This window comes from Citrus clementina, unplaced genomic scaffold, assembly GCF_000493195.1.
Source record: "Citrus clementina cultivar Clemenules unplaced genomic scaffold, Citrus_clementina_v1.0 scaffold_9, whole genome shotgun sequence".
NCBI lineage: Eukaryota > Viridiplantae > Streptophyta > Magnoliopsida > Sapindales > Rutaceae > Citrus > Citrus x clementina.
This window is the reverse complement of record NW_006261964.1, coordinates 601,635-621,702: the sequence shown is the minus strand read 5'-3', so window position 1 is coordinate 621,702 and position 20,068 is coordinate 601,635. Positions and strand designations below refer to the sequence as shown.

General features: G+C 36.4%; 3 pseudogenes; 2 read left to right on the top strand and 1 right to left on the bottom strand.

Moving 5' to 3' along the window:
* Positions 1 to 1,538: 1,538 nt before the first annotated feature.
* On the bottom strand, positions 1,539 to 2,615 carry LOC18031221 (annotated as a pseudogene).
* Positions 2,616 to 4,757: 2,142 nt separating this feature from the next.
* LOC18032022 lies at positions 4,758 to 7,388 on the top strand (annotated as a pseudogene).
* Positions 7,389 to 8,623: 1,235 nt separating this feature from the next.
* On the top strand, positions 8,624 to 10,358 carry LOC18031575 (annotated as a pseudogene).
* Positions 10,359 to 20,068: the final 9,710 nt, after the last annotated feature.

Here is a 20,068-nt window from a genome sequence, read left to right as displayed (position 1 = left end):
GGTAATGCCGTGGAAAAAAAATATAATTATTAAATAAAAATTAATAATATGTGGTAAATAATAATTTTAATAAAATTATTAAACATATAATAAATTTTTTATTATATAAGTAAAAAATCAAATCAACATAACTTTTAAGGTATAATAATTTTTGTTTACTAAACACTTTAGTGCTTTACCTTAAAAGCCATAGCTGTACAACTTCAATTTCAAACACACCCTAAATAAACCTTTTTCTGCAATCTAAATGATTCTTCATTAAAAAAAAATCAATGAATTAGCCACTTTTCATTATCTTTTGGTCTCTTCTCTTTTAGGATTGGCATTAAATGGTTTTTTGTTGCATTACCATTTCAGGTCTTTCAGATGAAAGTTTGATGCAACACATACTCGTAATGTTTGAGGATATAATTAGAAAAGAAAAGAAATGCCATCCGAAGAAACATAGTTAAAAAAGTGGGGACAAGTACAATTCCAGGCTACCATATATATTAAGCAAGATGTGTGGAGATGAGTCTAGCAATTTGATGACCATGCAATCACCTTCCTTTGAATAAAATCCTCCAGGAACACGTTCATCGTCTGATCCATAAACATTTGATCAAATCCCAAATGGTTGATTACTTGACGTCAATTTTAATGACTTTGTTTTCTGATTTGTTCGCGCGTGTTCTCCCAGAGGTCACGAACTAACCCCACAACTGAATTGATTACATGCAATGCAACTAAAACCCCAACCCTTGCCTTGATAGAGAGATACGGATGAAAATAAAATAAAATAAAAGGAAATGATATGAATATGGTTGCAAAGATATGTTTTAATTTCTGTAAGTTTGGATGGCAAACAAATGTCCTCTCCAAAAGGAAAATGAACGACGTGACATCTTTCCACTTATTTTTTACACGATTTGTCGTTGATATGTCTAATAAAAACGATAACTTGTCAAGACAAAACTTGTGAAATTTCGAATGCCGCCAATTTCTCTGCCTATACTATCTGGTATTCATGTTTACTTACCCACTACCAAATCAAGAAACCTGTTTGAAATGATGGGCGTGAATTTGTCCTTGTGGCTTTCAAGTTCTTGTTCAAGGTTCCTGGCAAATAAAAAATGGCGATTTTTGAGTTCACAGGCCATACTCATCCGTGTGGTTTTTTAAATGATGATATCAGAGCCTCTAATGTATGGATTTCTTGCCACTTATGTATTGGGAAAGAATCAAAGAAAAGATATATTTTGACAAGTTCAGCAAGGAGCTGTATCATCAATCCTCCATATTCTACTGTACCTCTGTAAAATATAGGCTTCTTCAATTCAAGGTGTTGTGTTCGAAAAAAGAGGAAGAAAAGACGACAAGCTGTTTCATCTGGACAATTTTAAATTAGTAAGATTGTAATTGCTGACAAAACATTTTCAGGAGGTGTATAAAATATTAAATCATTATAGATTTTAGAGGATGAAAAAAATATAAAGGATTGAAGAGAACTCTCTAATTATTCATCTTGAAAAAGGGTATTCAGACCAAACATTCTGAGCTCAATAAGTAGTGTGCAAATGAGACTTTGCGATACGACCATCACCTCTCTTTGGATAAAATCCTCCAGGCAAGCTTTCATTGCCAGATCCGTAAACAATCCTCAGGATTTCCTCAGGAGTTCTGTCACATGCAACTGAGTTTTCATCTCCCGCAAGCACGTTGCCTTTGATTTTACCTTCAGCTCCCAGGGCTCTTGGAACAACAAGGCCTTCATCTTTAGTTACCCCTGAATGTCCAAGATTGTTCCTCAGCTGCGAAATCTTGTTTGTAAATTCTGCAACTCTAGTCCCGTATGGATGCACTTTTTCATTTTCTTTTTCGTATAGCAATGTTCTGATCACTGCATTTTGCCCAGATTCAACACCCAAAAGGCTTGCAACAAGCTGATATACAGGGGCATACAAATGCCAAAATGTTAGTGTCATAAAATGAGTCGTTAATTTTCACCGGGGTTTAGTTCTCACCCTTTTGGAAGCAGCATCTTGGAGGTTTGGATTTGCACCAACGTAGCCAGTGAGTCCAACATAAGGAATAAGACATGATGCAGTGAGGTAATTAATGCTGTTGGCATATGAATCAAAAGGAGGATTCAAAGGCTTGCCAAATGCTTTATCAATCACTTTTGCAAATGATCCCGCACTCAAGTCTAACAATGGCCTTGGAAATCCCTTCACTGTGTTCTTAATAGCCCTGAATATCAAGAAAATGAAATTTTATTACTTCTACTCTTTGATAAAAGCTGCATCAAGAAAGCACAATAATCTAAACAGAAGGAAAGTATAACCTCGAGTGTCCAACTTCTTGCCAAGCAAATTGCAACATTACATCTTTAATGAAAGAATCAAGATTTGCCTTTTTGGCACCCAAGGAGCTGGACCTCCAACTGTTAAATTAGGTGCAACTTTGTCCAACCCATGACCCAATGAACCAAACAAAAAGAACTCGGCTTCCAAATACTCTAAATTCAAATGGAACTCCAAAAGATCAACGTCAGACTGTGGAATCTTTGCAGAATAGGATCCTGGAATCAGTAGGAGGATCAATGAAGCAACAACAGAAATGAAGGTAGGCGCCATTGGTGTTTTTTCTTCTATAAGCTAAGTTCTTTTACAAGTGGTGTGTTGTGTCTTCACAAAGGTCGCTTTATATAGATGCTGTAAAGCACTAGTGGTTATGAACGAGTGCAGCCGAGTATTAAAAGGGAGTGCCAGCAATTTGCATAACGTACATGTAGTTTAATCCTCTGCAGTGCAGTGGAGTTTCGATGAGATGTTTTTGCTCGGCATATGATTGACACAACTAGCAGATACAGGAGCCTGGAATTAAATTTTCTTTCTCGTTGGGTTATTGTCACTATCAATCACATGCTTCCATTTGTTTTCTAATGTTACTTTGTGTTCAGGATTTAGGATTTTTTTTTTCAAATATTGAACTTTGAAAAATTCACTATTCGAACATGATGCATTAGGTATACTCTTTATACTTGTATCTTGCACAATAACTGTAAAATAATAATAATAATAATAATAAATTGCGTTGGAGGATAATAGTTTCAAAAAAATTAATAATAGACATTTTTTCAAAGGGTTTGTCGAGATAGTGAATGGCTTTGTACATAGATTATAGGACTAATAATCCTTTAATCTACTACCTCTAACAGTATGTGTGGCATAAATATATGCATTTGTCATATGTAGGACGTTTGGCCTAGCTTACAAGTTACAAATGGATTAAAATATGACTAACAGAATTGTTATATATAGCCATAATATTTCAAAATCGATCCATAAATTTTTATTAATTGATATGAGGTACAATTTTCGAATCCAGTTGAAACAAAATTGAGATAAGAAAAATCAATTAAAATGGCAGTTACAAGTGGTGGTATCATGGCTGTTGCTTGGTGTTAAATATAAAGGGATTTATTAATATATGGCCAACTACTTTGAATGAAAATGGCAGTTTTTGGTACTTTATAATGTTGATTAAATGGGCACTGCAAGTCTGTAATGCTGTGAGTAATTGCAAAATGGAGAATTAAAGAGTCAGATGGTCACATTTTGCTTTTAGTAGAAGCGAATCATGAGGACAAAAAGCACTTGGATTTAAAAAAAAAAACAATTTCAATTGCCTTTAGTCTTTGCACACTGCCATTTTTCCTTCAATATCTTTCAAGAAAAATACACAAATAAATTCAAGCGTTCAATGTTAAAAAATTTGTGTTGATTTTTGTCTTCATGGTTCTAGTGAAGAGAGTCTAAAATTAAAAAAATAAATATATAAGGTGAATTAGAGACAAATTAGATTGAAATACTGAAGGAAATAATAATGAAAATTAAATTTGTAATAATTTTTATCTAATTTTTTACTTTTATTTGTTTTGGGTTACTTCAACGACCGTATAAGGGAAATTTTATTCAAGAATAAGAAACATCAGTACGCCTAACGAGTTGGGGAGTCAAGATTCAAGAACATTAAATATTTGACAATTTTATAATTTTGGTAAAGCACGACAGTTTAATCACAAGCCACTAGAAGCTACAGGCCGCGGGGTTTGGACTGTCAGGACTCAGTTACGTGGCAAGTAAGTTGCATGCACATTCTGTTGGATCCTCTCTTCTTCTTCTTCTTTTTTTTCCCCATTTTCTCTTCTAATTGTCTTCTTATTTTTTGGTAGATAAAAAATTGATTTAATTATAAATAAAGTGAAAAAAAAAATGATTTGATTGTCAACATCAAAATTCAAAACTCAATATTGGCCATTCATTTAACAAGAACAGAATAAGAGAAGGGAAAATAAAAATAAAAACCAGAGGATTCTTGATACTAATTAATTAATTTATACCCTTTTTCTAGTTTTATATACATTCATGTTCTTTTCCTAATAAGTTTAGGATTACTTATTTATGTCTATAGTTTTCCTAATTTATACCCTTTTTCTAGTTTTGTATACATTCATGTTCTTTTCCTAATAAGTTTAGGATTACTTATTTATGTCTTTAGTTTTCCTAATTAATTTAGAATTTAGAATTACACCTCATTTCGTTTTCCTTAACTAGCTGGGTTTTGTATGCTATTTAAAAACAGAATATTGAACTCTTCTTTCTTTCCGCGCAAAACCAAAACTTTCCTGGTATTTTCTCTTCTTCTTTTCCTCATCTTCTGCCGGTCCCGGCATCGATCGAAACAAACCCAAACCGCATTTTCCTCATATTTTCCCGGCAACCAAGCAATCGGAAAATAACCACAGATATGTCGGTGCTAATTGAAACCAGCTTGGGAGACATTGTAATCGATTTGTTTGTTGACAAATGTCCCCGGACAACAAATAATTTCCTCCAGCATTGCAAGAACAAGTACTATAATGGCTGCCTGTTTCATAACATTCATAAGGATTTTATTGCACAGACGGGCGATCCCACGGGTACCGGGACAGGTGGCCGATCGGTGTACGAGGATAGATTTTTCGTAGATGAGATTCGGGCCGATTTGAAACACGACAAGGTGGGTACAGTAGGCATGGCTAGTGCAGGACGGGACCTGAATGCCTCTCAGTTTTATATCACCCTGAGAGATAATTTGCATTATCTTGACGAGAAGCACACTATTTTCGGAGAGGTAGCCGAAGGATTAGAAACTTTGACTAGAATTAATCAAGCTGTTGTAGATGAGGAGAATAGACCGCGCCAACAAATCATAATCAAGCAAACTTATGTATTATATCCACCGGAGCTAGCGGATGATTCGATTCCTGAGGGCGAACCAAAGGATGAGCTTGAGCCTCCTCTTAATGAGCAACTAAGTTCAGAGAAGGAAGCACATTCCAGGGCAGTGGCGCTTGAGTGTATAGGAGACATTCCTGATGCTGACGTAAAGCCTCCGGACAATGTATTGTTCGTTTGTCAACTGAATCCAGTGACCGAGGATGAGGACTTGCATGTAATTTTCTCTCAATTCGGAACTGTTGTCTCGGCTGAAATACTACGTGATTACCGGACTGGGGAGAGTTTGTGCTATGCCTTCGTGGAGTTCGAGAAGAGAGAGGCATGCGAGCAAGCCTACTTCAAGATGAACAATGCCTTGATTGATGATAGAAGGATATGTGTAGATTTGAGTCAAAGTGTCTCAAAAATCTGGAAGAAAAGCTATGTACAAAACAAAAAAGCAAAGAATTAGCTATCTTTTTCTTCATATTTTCCAACTGTTTTATCCTTTGAAGTTCCACAAAATTTAATATTAATGATACTTCCTTGCAAAGTTTAATATTATGTTAAAGTAAGAAAAATTGATACATCAAATTGATATAATACTTTTATTATTATTGTTTAAATTATTACTTAAGAGTCCTAGTAACTACACTATAAATTTTAGTTTCATAGATTGAGTAGTTATGGCTTGGAAGCCACTTCGGAACAACAGCAAATGGAGCGTGAATCGGGTTCCTCAATGCTTTTAATTTTTTGAATTGCTTAAAAGATTATTTAGCTAAACCTTTGGAGTTGCAGTTGCCGACAGTCGAAACTGCATGCAGTCGATTCTTAAGATTTTCTATGTTGATTCAGCAGTTACCCTAGTCTTACAGTTGAAACTACATGAAATTGATTCTCAGGATTTTCTAGGGCGGTTGGATCGATAATAACAACTTTTCATACGATAAAAATAACTCTCTGTTATGTAGTATGCTAGCAATTCCCTTTCCTTCTCTACATCACTCGTTCTCAGCCCATAGGCCAATCTACAACATGTATATAAAGGCCACTTTGGTGAAGGCACAACATATCACTTGTAAAAGGAAAAAAAAAAGCACCAATGGCTCCTCCTACCAGGATCCTATTCTTCTGAGCTTCCAAAATCTGATGTCGATCTTCTAGAGTTTCCATTGAACTTGGAGTATTTGGAAGCTGAGTTCTTTTCATTTGGTTCGTTGGGTTATGGCTTGGACAAAGTTGCGCCAAATTTAACACTCGGCGGACCAGCTCCTTGGGTGCCAAAAAGGCCAATCTTAATCCTTTCACCAATGATGTTGTCTTGCAATTTGCTTGGCAAGAAGTTGGACACTTGAGGTTACTTATCTTTTTGCTTTTATTTTCCTTTATTTTTTCATTAATTTGTATGAAAGTTTGTTATGAAAAAATTTTCATTTTATTGATATGCAGGGCTATAAGAAGACAGTGAACGGATTTCCGAGGCCATTATTGGATTTGAATGCAGGATCATTTGCAAAAGTAATCGATAAAGCATTTGGAAGGTCTGTGAATCCTACTTTTGATCCTTATGCCAACAGCATCAATTACCTCACTGCATCATATCTCATTCCTTATGTTGGACTCACTGGCTATGTTGGTGCTAATCCAAACCTCCAGGATGCTATTTCCAAATGGGTACGTCCTAAACTCACATTAAAAATGAAAATCAACAAGTCATTTATACATTAAAAATTTTGGTTTGTTTATGCCTCTGTTTATCAGCTTGTTGCAGGTCTTTTGGGTGTGGAATCTGGGCTAGATGCAGTGGTCAGAGCATTGCTTTATGAAAAAGCAAATGAGAAAGTGCATCCATATGGGATTAGAGTTTCAGAATTCACGAACAAAATTTCACAGCTGAGGAATACTCTTGGAAATTCAGTAATAACAAATGAAGGCCTTGCTGTTCCAAAAGCACTCGGAGCTGAAGGAAAAAAATGAAAGGCAATGTACTTGCAGGAGATGAATACTCAGTTGCATATGACAGTAACTCCTGAGGATTGTTCGTGGATCGGGGCAGTATCAGGCAATCAAAGTGTGCCCGGAGGATTTTATCCAAAGGGAGGTGATGGTCAAATTGCTAGATCTCATCCGCACACAGCTTAATATGGAAGCCCGGAAATGGAATTTTCTCTGCTTTTTAGTTTTTTTTGGCTTCGAACGGCATTTCTTTTTCCTCTAACTTTATGATGATGTAAGGCGTTTCTTGAGCGAATCAAATAAGAGATAAGTAATTTAGTGCCTTATGAGTATGTGCAATTTGTTTTATCAAACTTTTATGTCAATAACCTTTCAGGAAAAAAGTTTTAACCTGTGTAAATGGTAATGCAATAAAGAACCATTTAATGCCAATCCTAAACGAGAAAGGAGAAAATGATAAAAGCTGATTCATGGTCTGTGAATCTTTTACAGAGGAAACCAATTTGATTACCGATCAAGGTTCAGTTATGGTGTTGAAAATTTTTTCTAGCTGTTGTGGAGTTAAAAATTTTCGCAAACATAAAATCTCTTAATGTTTGAATATTAAGTAAAAACCAATGCCAAAAGTTCACCTTAGCATTATTTGTTGGAATAGGATCATTTACTTATTTTTCCTCTCATTGCCTTCACAATCTAGTAAAAGAAGTTGGCTTGATTATAGAAAAATAAGTACAAAAACGAAAAAAAAAAAAAAAAGAAAGACAAGCGAGTCTTTGTCCTTATTTATTATACATTCATACATTCATATGTTTAATAAATAAACATATATTTACCTTTTAAAATAAATTTCATGATCCATTAGAGTTTCTTTTTTTTCACCCAAATTAAATCTGTACTGGTTTTGGTCTTTTTTTTTTTAATGTTAAATTGTTATCAACTCGTACATCTAAAGTTTTGAATTTCTTATCTCAAAAAATAGATAACGTAGATATGAACTTATGAGAGATCTGTTATTGTATGAGCAACACTCAGAGAGTAAAGATTGTTTGTTAAAAGAGTCGAGAAGTACTTCTAGTAGCAGCTACAAAGAAATTGTTGGAGTTTACAGTTTTATCTAGTACCAACAAGCGTGATATTAAGAAAAAAGCTTTTGCAAGGAGGTTGGCTAGAGATTTCTTGTAAAAACATTAGCCCCACTTAGTTCATAATAAGAATATCTTAATCTTGTTTGATTCCATGGATTATTCTCACTAGGCACGTAAAGGAGGAGCCGTATGAGATTTTCATCTCATGTACAGTTTTGAAACGGAAATTTCTTTGAATTGAATGAGGAGCGCAACAGATGTCGTTATAATTTGAAGACAATTATGTGGAAGCTTTATAGAATTATTATAAAGTTACGCAACTAGAAATTGATCCCTATGATCGAAGCTAATATTGGGTAAGGATATTTATTGATAGAGTAGTAAAATTATTCCAAATGATGTGGCACTTATCAATTACTTGGTGAGGTAATACATTTAATTTACTTGAAACTTATAAAGAATTATTTATCACTCAATAAATGAAATCGTAATTTAAGATGAAATTTGGGATAAAAAAGTCTATCATTATTCTACTCCACCCTTGTGAATAATTTTTCAATGGTTTGCCTAATTTTTTTATTATAATGGATTAACTATTCGTAACTGGGGAGACAAAAAAAATTGGTCACAGGCAAAGTCAACTTCCATTTATAGACACAAAACTGCCCTAAAATTTTTCCTCTTGATTTGGTCAGTACTATTGATATCATATTCAAACCCACGTGGCATTTCCATTCCATGCTACACTCTTTCTTATCACCGAGAGTCTGCTTTATAACACCTATATAAAAACCACCTCGGTGAAGATGCATCATGTCACTTGCGAAAGAACGCCTAAAGAAGAAGAATAACCGATGGCTATTATCATTTATGTATTTGCTTCATTGATCGCGACACATCATTGGTTCTACGGTGTGATGTTGATCTTCTAGAGTTCCCATTGAATTTAGAGTATTTGGGAGCTGAGTTCTTTTTGTTTGGTTCAATGGGTCATGGCTTGGATAGAATTGCACCAAATTTGACAATGGGACGTCCAGCTCCTATTGGTGCCAGAAAGGCCAATCTTGATCATTTCACTCAAGATATTATCTTGCAATTTGGTTGGCAACAAGTTGGCCATTTGAGGTTTCAAACTCTTGCTTCAACTTTCTCTATGTTCAAAATTCTTGTGCTTTATTTGTTCATTTGTATCAATTTGAATAAAACTTTATTTTCTTCATACATGTGTAGGGCTATAAAGAATGCAGTAAGGGGATTTCCAAGGCCATTGTTGGATTTGAGTGCAAGATCATTTGCAAAAGTGATTGATAAAGCATTTGGGGAGCCTTTGAATCCTCCTTTTGATCCTTATGCCAGCAGCACCAATTTCCTCATTGCATCATATTTTATTGCTTATATTGCACTCACTGGTTATGTTGGTTCAAATCCAAACCTCCAAGGCTCTGCTTCCAAAAGGGTTTGCCTAAATATACATAACCTGAACAAGTATACTTCAATTTAGATTATAAATCGAATCGTAATTGTTGAACGCATTGCTATAAATTTAGCTAATGTGTGTATTGTATGGCTGTATTATCAGCTTGTTGCAGGTCTTTTGGGTGTGAAATCAGGGCAAGATGCAATAATCAAAATGTTGCTATATCAAAAAGCAAATGAGAAAGTGCATCCATATGGGATACCGATTGCAGCATTCACAAACAAAATTTCACAGATGAGAAATAATCTTGGACGTTCAGGACTAAAGATGAAGGCCTTCTTGTTCCAAAATTCCACAGAACTGAAAGGAAGATTAGAGGCAATGTGCTTGCTGCAAAATGAATACTCAATTGCATTTGAGAGAAATCCTGAAGAAATCTTGAGGATTGTCTACGGAGGTGGTAATGAATGAATCCCCAGAGCATTTTTCCGAGGGAAACTAATTGTTACGGGACGAGATGTTTCAAGCCCATACGGCACTCCCACATCCCATACTGCGAGAGTAAGTCTAATGGAAGTAGTACAATATCTACTGGTTTCGACCTGCCTTGGGCTCACCAGGAGAACGGTTCCAGTTCCCAACCAGAAATCTTGAGGATTGTCTACGGAGGTGGTAATGAATGAATCCCTAGAGGATTTTTCCAAGGGAAGCTAATTGTCATGTGAAGAGATGTTTTGAGCCCATACGGCACTCCCGCATCCCATACTGCGAAAGTAAGTCTAATGGAAATAATACAATATCGACTGGTTTCGACCTGCCTTGGGCTCATCAGGAGAACGGCTCCAGTTCCCAACCAGTGTATGCAGGGTTTCGCCTAAACCCCTCTTCAATGTTAAGTCCTTGACTAGTGACAAGCTCCCCAAACTCAACCGGGTCGGCCTGCCTGAACTCCAGAGAATCTAGGACCATTGTGTTCTCCACACGCACGCCCCTAAAGCACGTCTCCTACAATCAGCGCATCCATTATCGATGCTAGCGTACAAGCGCATATCTTAAGTGTCACGATTGCGGTCCATGACATTCTCCCACCGCCATGACCATGCACGTCCTCGTGCATGAAGAGTACGCCTCGCAAATGTCCACTTTGTGCGAAACGTGAAGATCACCTTGTCAATCTTAGCCATTAACTCCCAGCCTACTCGTCCTTGATCCGAAGAGAGGACCCGCGTACAGACACTGCCGGCCTCAATGCGAACATTTGGGGGTGTAAGAACCCGCCTATTCGTCCTGCTTGTTGACCTTTGCGCTCAAAAGGGTGGGGACCTGCGTGGTGCGGCATTGGAACACTTGGCGAGCTCGTAACGAGGGCTTTGAGAGATAACAAGCGCGGCTCTAATACCATTTGTCACGGGACAAGAGGTTTCGAGCCCTTGCGGCACTCTTGTATCCCATACTACAAGAGTAAGCCTAATGAAAGTAGCACAATATCAACTGGTTTTGCCCTACCTTAGGCTCATCAGGAGAACGGCATCAGTTCCCAACCAATGTGTGCAAGGTTTCACCTAGACCCATCTTCAATGTTAAGTCCTCGACTAGCGACAAGCTCCCCAAACTCAACCGGGTCGGCCTGCCTGAACTCCAAAGAATCTAGGACCATTGTGTTCCCTATACGCACACCCCTGAAGCACGTCTCCTACAATTAGAGCATCCATTATCGATACTAGCGTACAAGCACATATCTTGGGTGTCACGATTGCGGTCTATGACATTCTCCCACCGCCATGACCATGCACATCCTCGTACATGAAAAGTATGCCTCGCAAATGTCCACTTCCGCGTGAAAACGTGAAGATTGCCTTGTCAATCTTACCCATGAACTCCCTGCCAACTCTTCCTCAATCTGGGGAGAGGACTCACATGCAGACACTGTCGGCCTCAGTGCGAACATTTGGGGGTGTGAGAACCTGCATGTTTGTTTCGCTTGTCGACCCTTGCGCTTAAAAGGGTAGAGACCTGCATGGTGCGGCATTGGAGCACTTGGCGAGCTCGCAACGAGGGCTTCGAGAGATGACAAGTGCGGCTTTGATACCATTTGTCATGGGAGGAGAGGTTTCGAGCCCATGCGGGACTCTCGCATCCCATACTACAAGAGTGAGCCTAATAGAAGTAGCACAATATCGACTGGAATCTACAGACGTTATTTTTTTTTCTTTCATAAATACAAATTAACAACAATAATTGTTAAATGTGAACCTGAATAAGAACTTTCAGAAGGAAACGACTTTGTCGTTTCTGGAAATTGGATAGGAAACGACAAGGCAAACACACAGATAACAATGCTGAACGACAACCAACTCCCATCATACAAAAGACTTAAGTTACGCACGTGACTTGCACGATCAACTTAAGTTAAACGGTAGCTGCTGATGCCGTTTCAATTTGAAGAGTTGTTATTGACAGTTGGGGTTGGCGGGAGTTTGCTGGGTTTGTTGAAACAAACCCATAACAAGAGCTGGTAAATAGCTCACGTATCTGGATCCCTTCCGAGGTGTATATAAAGCCCTTAAGGGCTATAATTAGAGAGGATTTGTTCCTTGTAGCATTTTACTCTAAGACTTGTAATCTATTTAAGCATAAAGAAAAGTTATGGCTTCTGTTTCTCAAGAGGATGTAGGCTATTAAGCCGAACCTCTATAATCCATTCTTGCATTTCGTATTACTTTATTCTTTCTTAAATTCTGTCTCAGTTAAATACCCTTGTTTCTTAATCTGATTTCCAAATTGATACTTCATTCTTGCCTTATTAAGATCGGTGTGTGGTGATTTCTTGGGTATAATAATTAAGGTTCTTTACCCTTAATTGCAACAAATTGGTATCAGACCTCACATCTCTGAATCTTGTGAACAAGAATGGCAACACAGAGGCTTGACGTGGAAAAGTTCACGGGAGAAAATGACTTCCATCTTTGGAGGCTGAAAATGAGAGCATTACTGGTTCACCAGGGAATTGAAGAAGTGCTGGAAGATTCAATAACCTCGAAAAAGATCAGCAAAATCAAAGATGAAGACATGCAAGAAGCCATGGACAAAGCTCACAGCACTATAATCCTAAGCCTAAGAGATGGAGTACTTAGAGAAGTGGGAGACCAAACAACAGCTGCAGGCCTTTGGAAGAAGCTAGAGGATTTGTACACAAAGAAATCTTTGACAAAAAGATTGAGTACAAAGAAAATGCTCTACACACTTCAGATGGAAGAAGGCAGCTCTTTGACTACTCACATTGATAACTTCAATAGGATCATTTTAGATCTAGAAGACATTAATGTGAAGATTGAAGATGAGGATAAAGCCATTATTCTGTTATCTTCATTATCATCCTCGTATGAACACTTTGTTGACACTCTCTTGTATGGTAGACAATCTCTGGCTATGCAGGATGTCAAGGGAGCTTTGAGTTCTAAAGTAAGCTCTAAGAAATCAGAAACAAAAGATGGTGAAGGGTTGACAGTAAGAGGGAGACCAGAGAAGAGAGATGGCTGGAAAGGCAAAAAGAAAAGAAGATTAAAATCAAAGAACAGGGCCTTGAAGTGCTTCCACTGCCACAAGGAAGGTCACTTCAAAAGGGATTGCCCTGAGAGAAAGATTAAGCCTAAGGATGCTAACAACAGAAATGGAAATGCTGTTGTTGCTTCTGAAGACTCAGATGAGGGATATGACTCTGCTGGTGTTCTGGTAGCCTCAAACATGGAAACTAAAGGTAAATGGGTTCTTGACTCTGGCTGCACCTATCACATGTGTCCCCATAAACATTTATTCAGTAGCTATCAACCCTTTGAAGGAGGTAAAGTCTTGATGGGTAACAATGTTTCCTGTAAAGTCATTGGTATAGGCTCTATTAGATTGAAAATGTTTGATGGTATAATTAGAGAACTGGATAATGTAAGGCACATTCCAGAGCTTAAAAGAAACCTAATTTCTCTAAGCATGTTAGACAAGGCAGGGTGTTGTATCAGACTTGAATCAAGCTCCTTAAAGGTTATTAAAGGGTCTCTGATACTGATGAAAGGTGTAATGCAGCATGGTTTATACATATTGCAAGGAACAGCAATAACTGGGGATGCTGGGGTAGTGATAAAACAAGATCAAGACAAAACATTACTGTGGCATTTCAGGTTAGGTCATGTAAGTGAAAGTGGGCTGAAAGAACTGGAAAAACAGGGAGCTCTAGGGAGTGATAAAATAAGTACTGTTGGTTTTTGTGAGGAGTGTGTCCTAGGAAAGTCTTCAAGAACTAGGTTTAAAACTGCAGTGCATAATACTAAGGGTACTTTGGATTATATTCACTCGGATCTGTGGGGACCAGCACAGATTGAATCTCTATGTGAAGCTTGTTATTTTTTGTCTATGATAGATGACTTTTCTATGATGGTATGGGTGTATCCAATAAGGAGCAAAGATCAGGCTTTTGAAAGATTCAAAGCCTGGAAAATCTTGATAGAAACTCAGACAAATAGAAAAGTCAGAAGGGTTAGAACAGATAATGGACTTGAGTTTTGCAATAAACAGTTTGATAATTTGTGTGAAAATAGTGGAATCCAGAGACACAAAACTGTTAGGCACACACCACAACAAAATAGTTTGGCAGAAAGAATGAATAGAACACTAATGGAAAGAGTTAGATGCATGTTATTTCATTCAAAGCTACCAAAGACATTATGGGCTGAAGCTTTGTGTACAGCATGTTACCTGATAAATAGATGCCCCTCAACTGCAATAGAACTTAAAACACCTTATGAAGTTTGGTCATGGAAGTTAGCTGACTACACCCAATTGAGAATTTTTGGCTGCACTGCTTATGCTCATATCAAGCAAGGCAAGCTTGAACTAAGGGCATTGAAATGTGCTTTCCTAGGGTATCTTAGTGGAACTAAGGGTTACAAGCTGTGGTGTGTAGACCTTAAACCACCTAAGTGCATAATAAGCAGGGATGTAATTTTCAATGAGTTTGAGATGCTGAAAAATCAGACTTCTACTCAAAGCACAATCCAGAAAATCCCAGGTGCAGAGACACCTCACTTTGAGGTGGAGCTATCAAGAACCGAGGATGGTAAGAACACAAGTCACACTGGAGAAACTCAAGGCTCAGATGAGACCAGTGCTCAATCTCAAGAGCACATCTCAATACAAGATTATCAGCTAACCAGAGACAGACAGAAGAGACAAGTAAGAGCACCAGAGAGATTGGGATATGTTGACTTAATAGCATATGCCTTGACAGCAGCACAAGAGGTTGATCAAGAGGAGCCAAAAACTTATGAAGAAGCTGTGGCATGTAGAGAATCAGCTCAATGGATCAAGGCCATGGAAGATGAGATGGACTCACTATATAAAAATGGCACTTGGAAATTGATTCAAAAACCAGAAGGAAGGAAAGTTGTGGGCTGTAAATGGATCTACAAAGTAAAAGATGGAATCCTTGATGTTGAACCCAAGAGATTCAAAGCAAGGTTGGTGGCAAAGGGCTTTACCCAAAGGGAAGGGGTTGATTACACTGAAGTCTTCTCACCTGTAGTCAGACACACATCAATAAGAATTATTCTGTCACTGGTAGCTGTTTATGATATGCATCTTGAACAACTAGATGTTAAAACAGTCTTTCTACATGGTGATCTACAAGAGGAAATTGTAATGTCACAACCTGAGGGCTTTGTGAATGCTCAACACCCTGATTGGGTCTGCTCACTACAAAAATCTCTTTATGGGCTCAAGCAGTCTCCCAGACAATGGTACCTGAAATTTGACAGCTACATGCAAGAACTGAACTTTCAGAAATCTAGTTATGACTGATGTGTATATCTCAGAAAGACCTATGGGGAGGAAGTGATCTATTTTGTCCTGTATGGTGATGACATGCTTCTGGCGAGTAAAAGCATGAAGTTGATTAATCTGCTAAAGCAACAACTCAGAGATAAGTTTGACATGAAAGATCTTGGCCTAGCAAAAAAGATCTTAGGTGTTGAAATGATAAGGAACAGAACATCCAGGACATTATTTCTTTCACAAGAAAAATATGTCAACAAAGTTTTGAAGAAATTTGGGATGCTGAACTGTAAACCATTATCCACTCCAATGGCAGCTCATTTCAGGTTATCAAGTCAACAGTGTCCAAACACTGAATCAGAACAAGCTGAAATGTTGAAAACACCATATGCTAACTCAGTGGGCTGCCTAATGTATGCAATAGTCTTGACAAGACCTGATTTGTCATATGCAGTAAGCCTGGTCAGCAGGTTTATGTCAAACCCAGGTAAAGAACATTGGAGGGCTGTGAAATGGATACTAAGGTATCTAAGAGGGACTACAAGCTATGGTCTGTTGTATGGAGGGGAGAGGGCCAACTACAATCTGGTTGAGGGGTCTGTTGACTCTGACTATGCAGGAGATCTAGACAACAGAAGATCACTCACTGGTTTTCTTTTCACACTTAATAACTGCACAATCAGCTGGAAAGCATCACTTCAAAGTATAGTAGCCCTATCTACAACAGAGGCAGAATACACAGCTGCTGCAGAGGCCTTCAAAGAAGCAATATGGTTAAGGGGTATGATAAATGAATTGGGGTATGAGCAATCATCCATAGCAATTCTATGTGACAGTCAAAGTGCTATCAGTCTAAGCAAAAACCAAGTCCATCATGAAAAGACTAAGCACATCGACATCAAGCTCCATTTCATAAGGCTGGAAGTCTCTAAAGGCACTGTGAAACTTGTGAAAGTTCATACCAGTAACAATGTTGCTGATATGTTGACAAAGCCAGTTCCAATAGCTAAGTTCGAGCACTGTTTAAACTTGGCTGGCATTTGCAGAATATGAAGATGCAGAAACTCGAGAAGAAGGAGCTGTAGGAAAGCTGTAATTCAGATTCAAGGTGGAGATTGTTAAATGTGAACCTGAATAAGAACTTTCAGAAGGAAACGACTTTGTCGTTTCTGGAAATTGGATAGGAAACGACAAGGCAAACACACAGATAACAATGATGAACGACAACCAACTCCCATCATACAAAAGACTTAAGTTACGCACGTGACTTGCACGATCAACTTAAGTTAAACGGTAGCTGCTGATGCCGTTTCAATTTGAAGAGCTGTTATTGACAGTTGGGGTTGGCGGGAGTTTGCTGGGTTTGTTGAAACAAACCCATAACAAGAGCTGGTAAACAGCTCACGTATCTGGATCCCTTCCGAGGTGTATATAAAGCCCTTAAGGGCTATAATTAGAGAGGATTTGTTCCTTGTAGCATTTTACTCTAAGACTTGTAATCAGTTTAAGCATAAAGAAAAGCTATGGCTTCTGTTTCTCAAAAGGATGTAGGCTATTAAGCCGAACCTCTATAATCCCTTCTTGCATTTCGTATTGCTTTATTCTTTCTTAAATTCTGTCTCAGTTAAATACCCTTGTTTCTTAATCTGATTTCCAAATTGATACTTCATTCTTACCTTATCAAGATCAGTGTGTGGTGATTTCTTGGGTATAATAATTAAGGTTCTTTACCCTTAATTGCAACAATAATTATTATGGTTTTTCAAGAGTTCGTCTTCCAAACTTCTTTGATCTCTTATGTTTGTTGGTGCAACTAATTGAGTTGTATAATTAATTAGGATCATTTATTTTTAAGGCTTTTTATCTTTCTGGAAGGAAATGTTGTAGCTGGTGCACTTTGGAATTTAGAATTATCTTTTGATCAGTTAACCTATACATCTGAATATCATTATTCTCAACTGGTCATGCAACTCTTCAATTTCTAATCCTCTTTCTTTTCTAATGAAGTTTTCGAATTACACCCAAAAAAAAGTTTCAAAAATAAATATCTAATGAAGCGTAATGGCATTTTTCATCAGTTATTATTGGATGAAAATGTAATGTTAAAGTCAGGGTTAGTTTCCCCCCCCCCCAAAAAGTTTCTATTTTAGGAGGTCGATTTGCCAACTACTCATCAAATGTTTTAGTTTTTTCGTATTTCATATTATTGAATTAGATAATAAATTATTCTAATGTTATAATTTTAAATTGAATGATAAATGATGGTCTTTTCAACAAATAGAACATCAACACTGACAATAACAATATAATAGTAGTAAAAGATCACAAAAATTGAGTTTTTTCTATAACGATTTTAATGTTTGGGTGATTAAAAAAAAATTAAGAACTTAAATGATAAAAATGAGGAACATTAAGGCCGCCTTTTCACATACAAATAAAGTTGTGATGTAGACTATGAAGTCCTAAGCCAACATGAAGTAAAACAATTTCATTTTTTGAAAACAAATTAACATCGTATCAGCATGTTCTCATTTCAATGACTTAAGGAATCACAAATCCTTTTCTTTATCAATTTATTTTTTGATGTAATAAATTTCTTTTTTTAAAAAAAAAAATAATAGATCTAGGGTTCAAACCCTACTCACATAAAAAGAAAGGTAATTTAATTAATATTAAGCTAAATAATAACATAAGAATATTTATTTGAAGCGTGATGTATATCGCTTATGTACATAGTAAGCGTAGAAGTACGAAATATGCATTATCAATTTTTCACACAATTCTATAATTGCAAGGTATAAATTATGGTCAACTCATAATTATTAATTTGTTAATAGATTATAACATAATTTTAGGGAAACTAAACCAAGTCTAATCAAGAGTAGCATGAAATAACAATTAAAGAGTATGAGATTGAGATATTCAATAATAAAGATAATGCTACCATCTTATTAGAGAGAAAGTCAATAATCATTTTATTGGGACGTCGTGTCATTTTGGCTATTCCACGAGCCTCAATTGTAATTGAAAATTTTTATTTTTTTTTACTTTTGTTATGATTCTTTTAAACCCTATTAAATTATTAACTGAATTCAACAACAACAATAAATATTGATAATTGATAAACGATAAATAATAATAACTTATGAATTACAAGATATTATTTTTAAATAATTTAGTGGGTGCCAACCGAGTTGGGATGTGATGTAAACTATAATGATGCAAATTACGCCTGTATTTTATATTATTTATAATTTGTAGTTTTCCATTTCATAAAAATACAATTTTATTTTATTTATCTGTCAAATGTTGTTATTTTTAATTTAATCTAGTAATAATTCTATTTATTTTTTAAAAGTTCAATTATTAACAATGATTCAAATTATTCAATTAATTTTAAATTAATTCATTTAATAGATTTATTAGTGTGAAATTAGAAATTTAAAATACAATGTAAAATTTCAAAACTATTTTTTTAAAAGTTTGAACTTTAAAATTTTATTTTATTTTTCTATAACAAAACAACATAAGATATTAACAAAAAAAGTTTTTTAAAAAAAAGTTAGAGAGAGCTCGTGGGTTGGCACGATGGGTCCTTAATGGACGAGTGCCGTGCCAAAATTTTTAATCCGCCACGGCCTAATGATGGTTCGTGCCGTGTCTCATGACGTATGACTAATGGGCCATGCTATACCATGCCCATGACTTGTGGGCCGGGACAGGCCATTTGTCCATCTCTACTTTCAGTAAAAGTTGTAGATTTGTCACCTACACACATTTAAATCGGTCCGCCATATTCCTTTTATGGTAATAGACGATACGTAGTCTACATGCTGAAGAAGGAAATGTCAAACAATCGAGACAAAAGCTTATGAAATTTCAAATGCCGCCGATTTGTCCCTGTCCAGTTTTCACTCCAAATTCAGAAACCTGCTTGAATTGATGGGTGTGATGTTGATCTTGTTGCTGTCAATTTTCTTATTCAAGGTTCAATTTTTCTAAAACTATGCATTTTTCATGAAAATTTTGGCGCCCTGGCCTATAAACAAGTAAAAATGAGATTGAGAGAATTGTTTTATATATAACAATGATATTTTAAAATAGATAAAATTTGATGAATTAGAATGGGCTGCGTGTCTAAATTCAGATGAAATGTTATAGTTACGACTGGTAATGTATCATGGTTGTTACTTGGTGTTAAATGTCAGTTTTGGTTCTTTAAAATTGCGATTAAAGAGACAGTATAATATCGTCAAAATGTGAATAATGGTGAATTATAGAGCTAAACAGTTACATTTTTCTCAAAATAAAAGGCATTCGGATAAAAACTCAATTGCCTTTGGTCTTTGATCACAGCCATTTTTATTCATTTGGTAGCCCAGTTTGGTTTAGTGGTTTATCTTGGTAAATACTGGGCGGAAATTAATCTTAAAGCATTTGCACAAAAGTTTAATGTTTTTTCCTTTTTCTTTTAATTTTGTGTGTGCGCGTGTAACCTTCTCAAATTGCCCTTCATAGCAAAGTTTAATGTTCAAAAGATTATG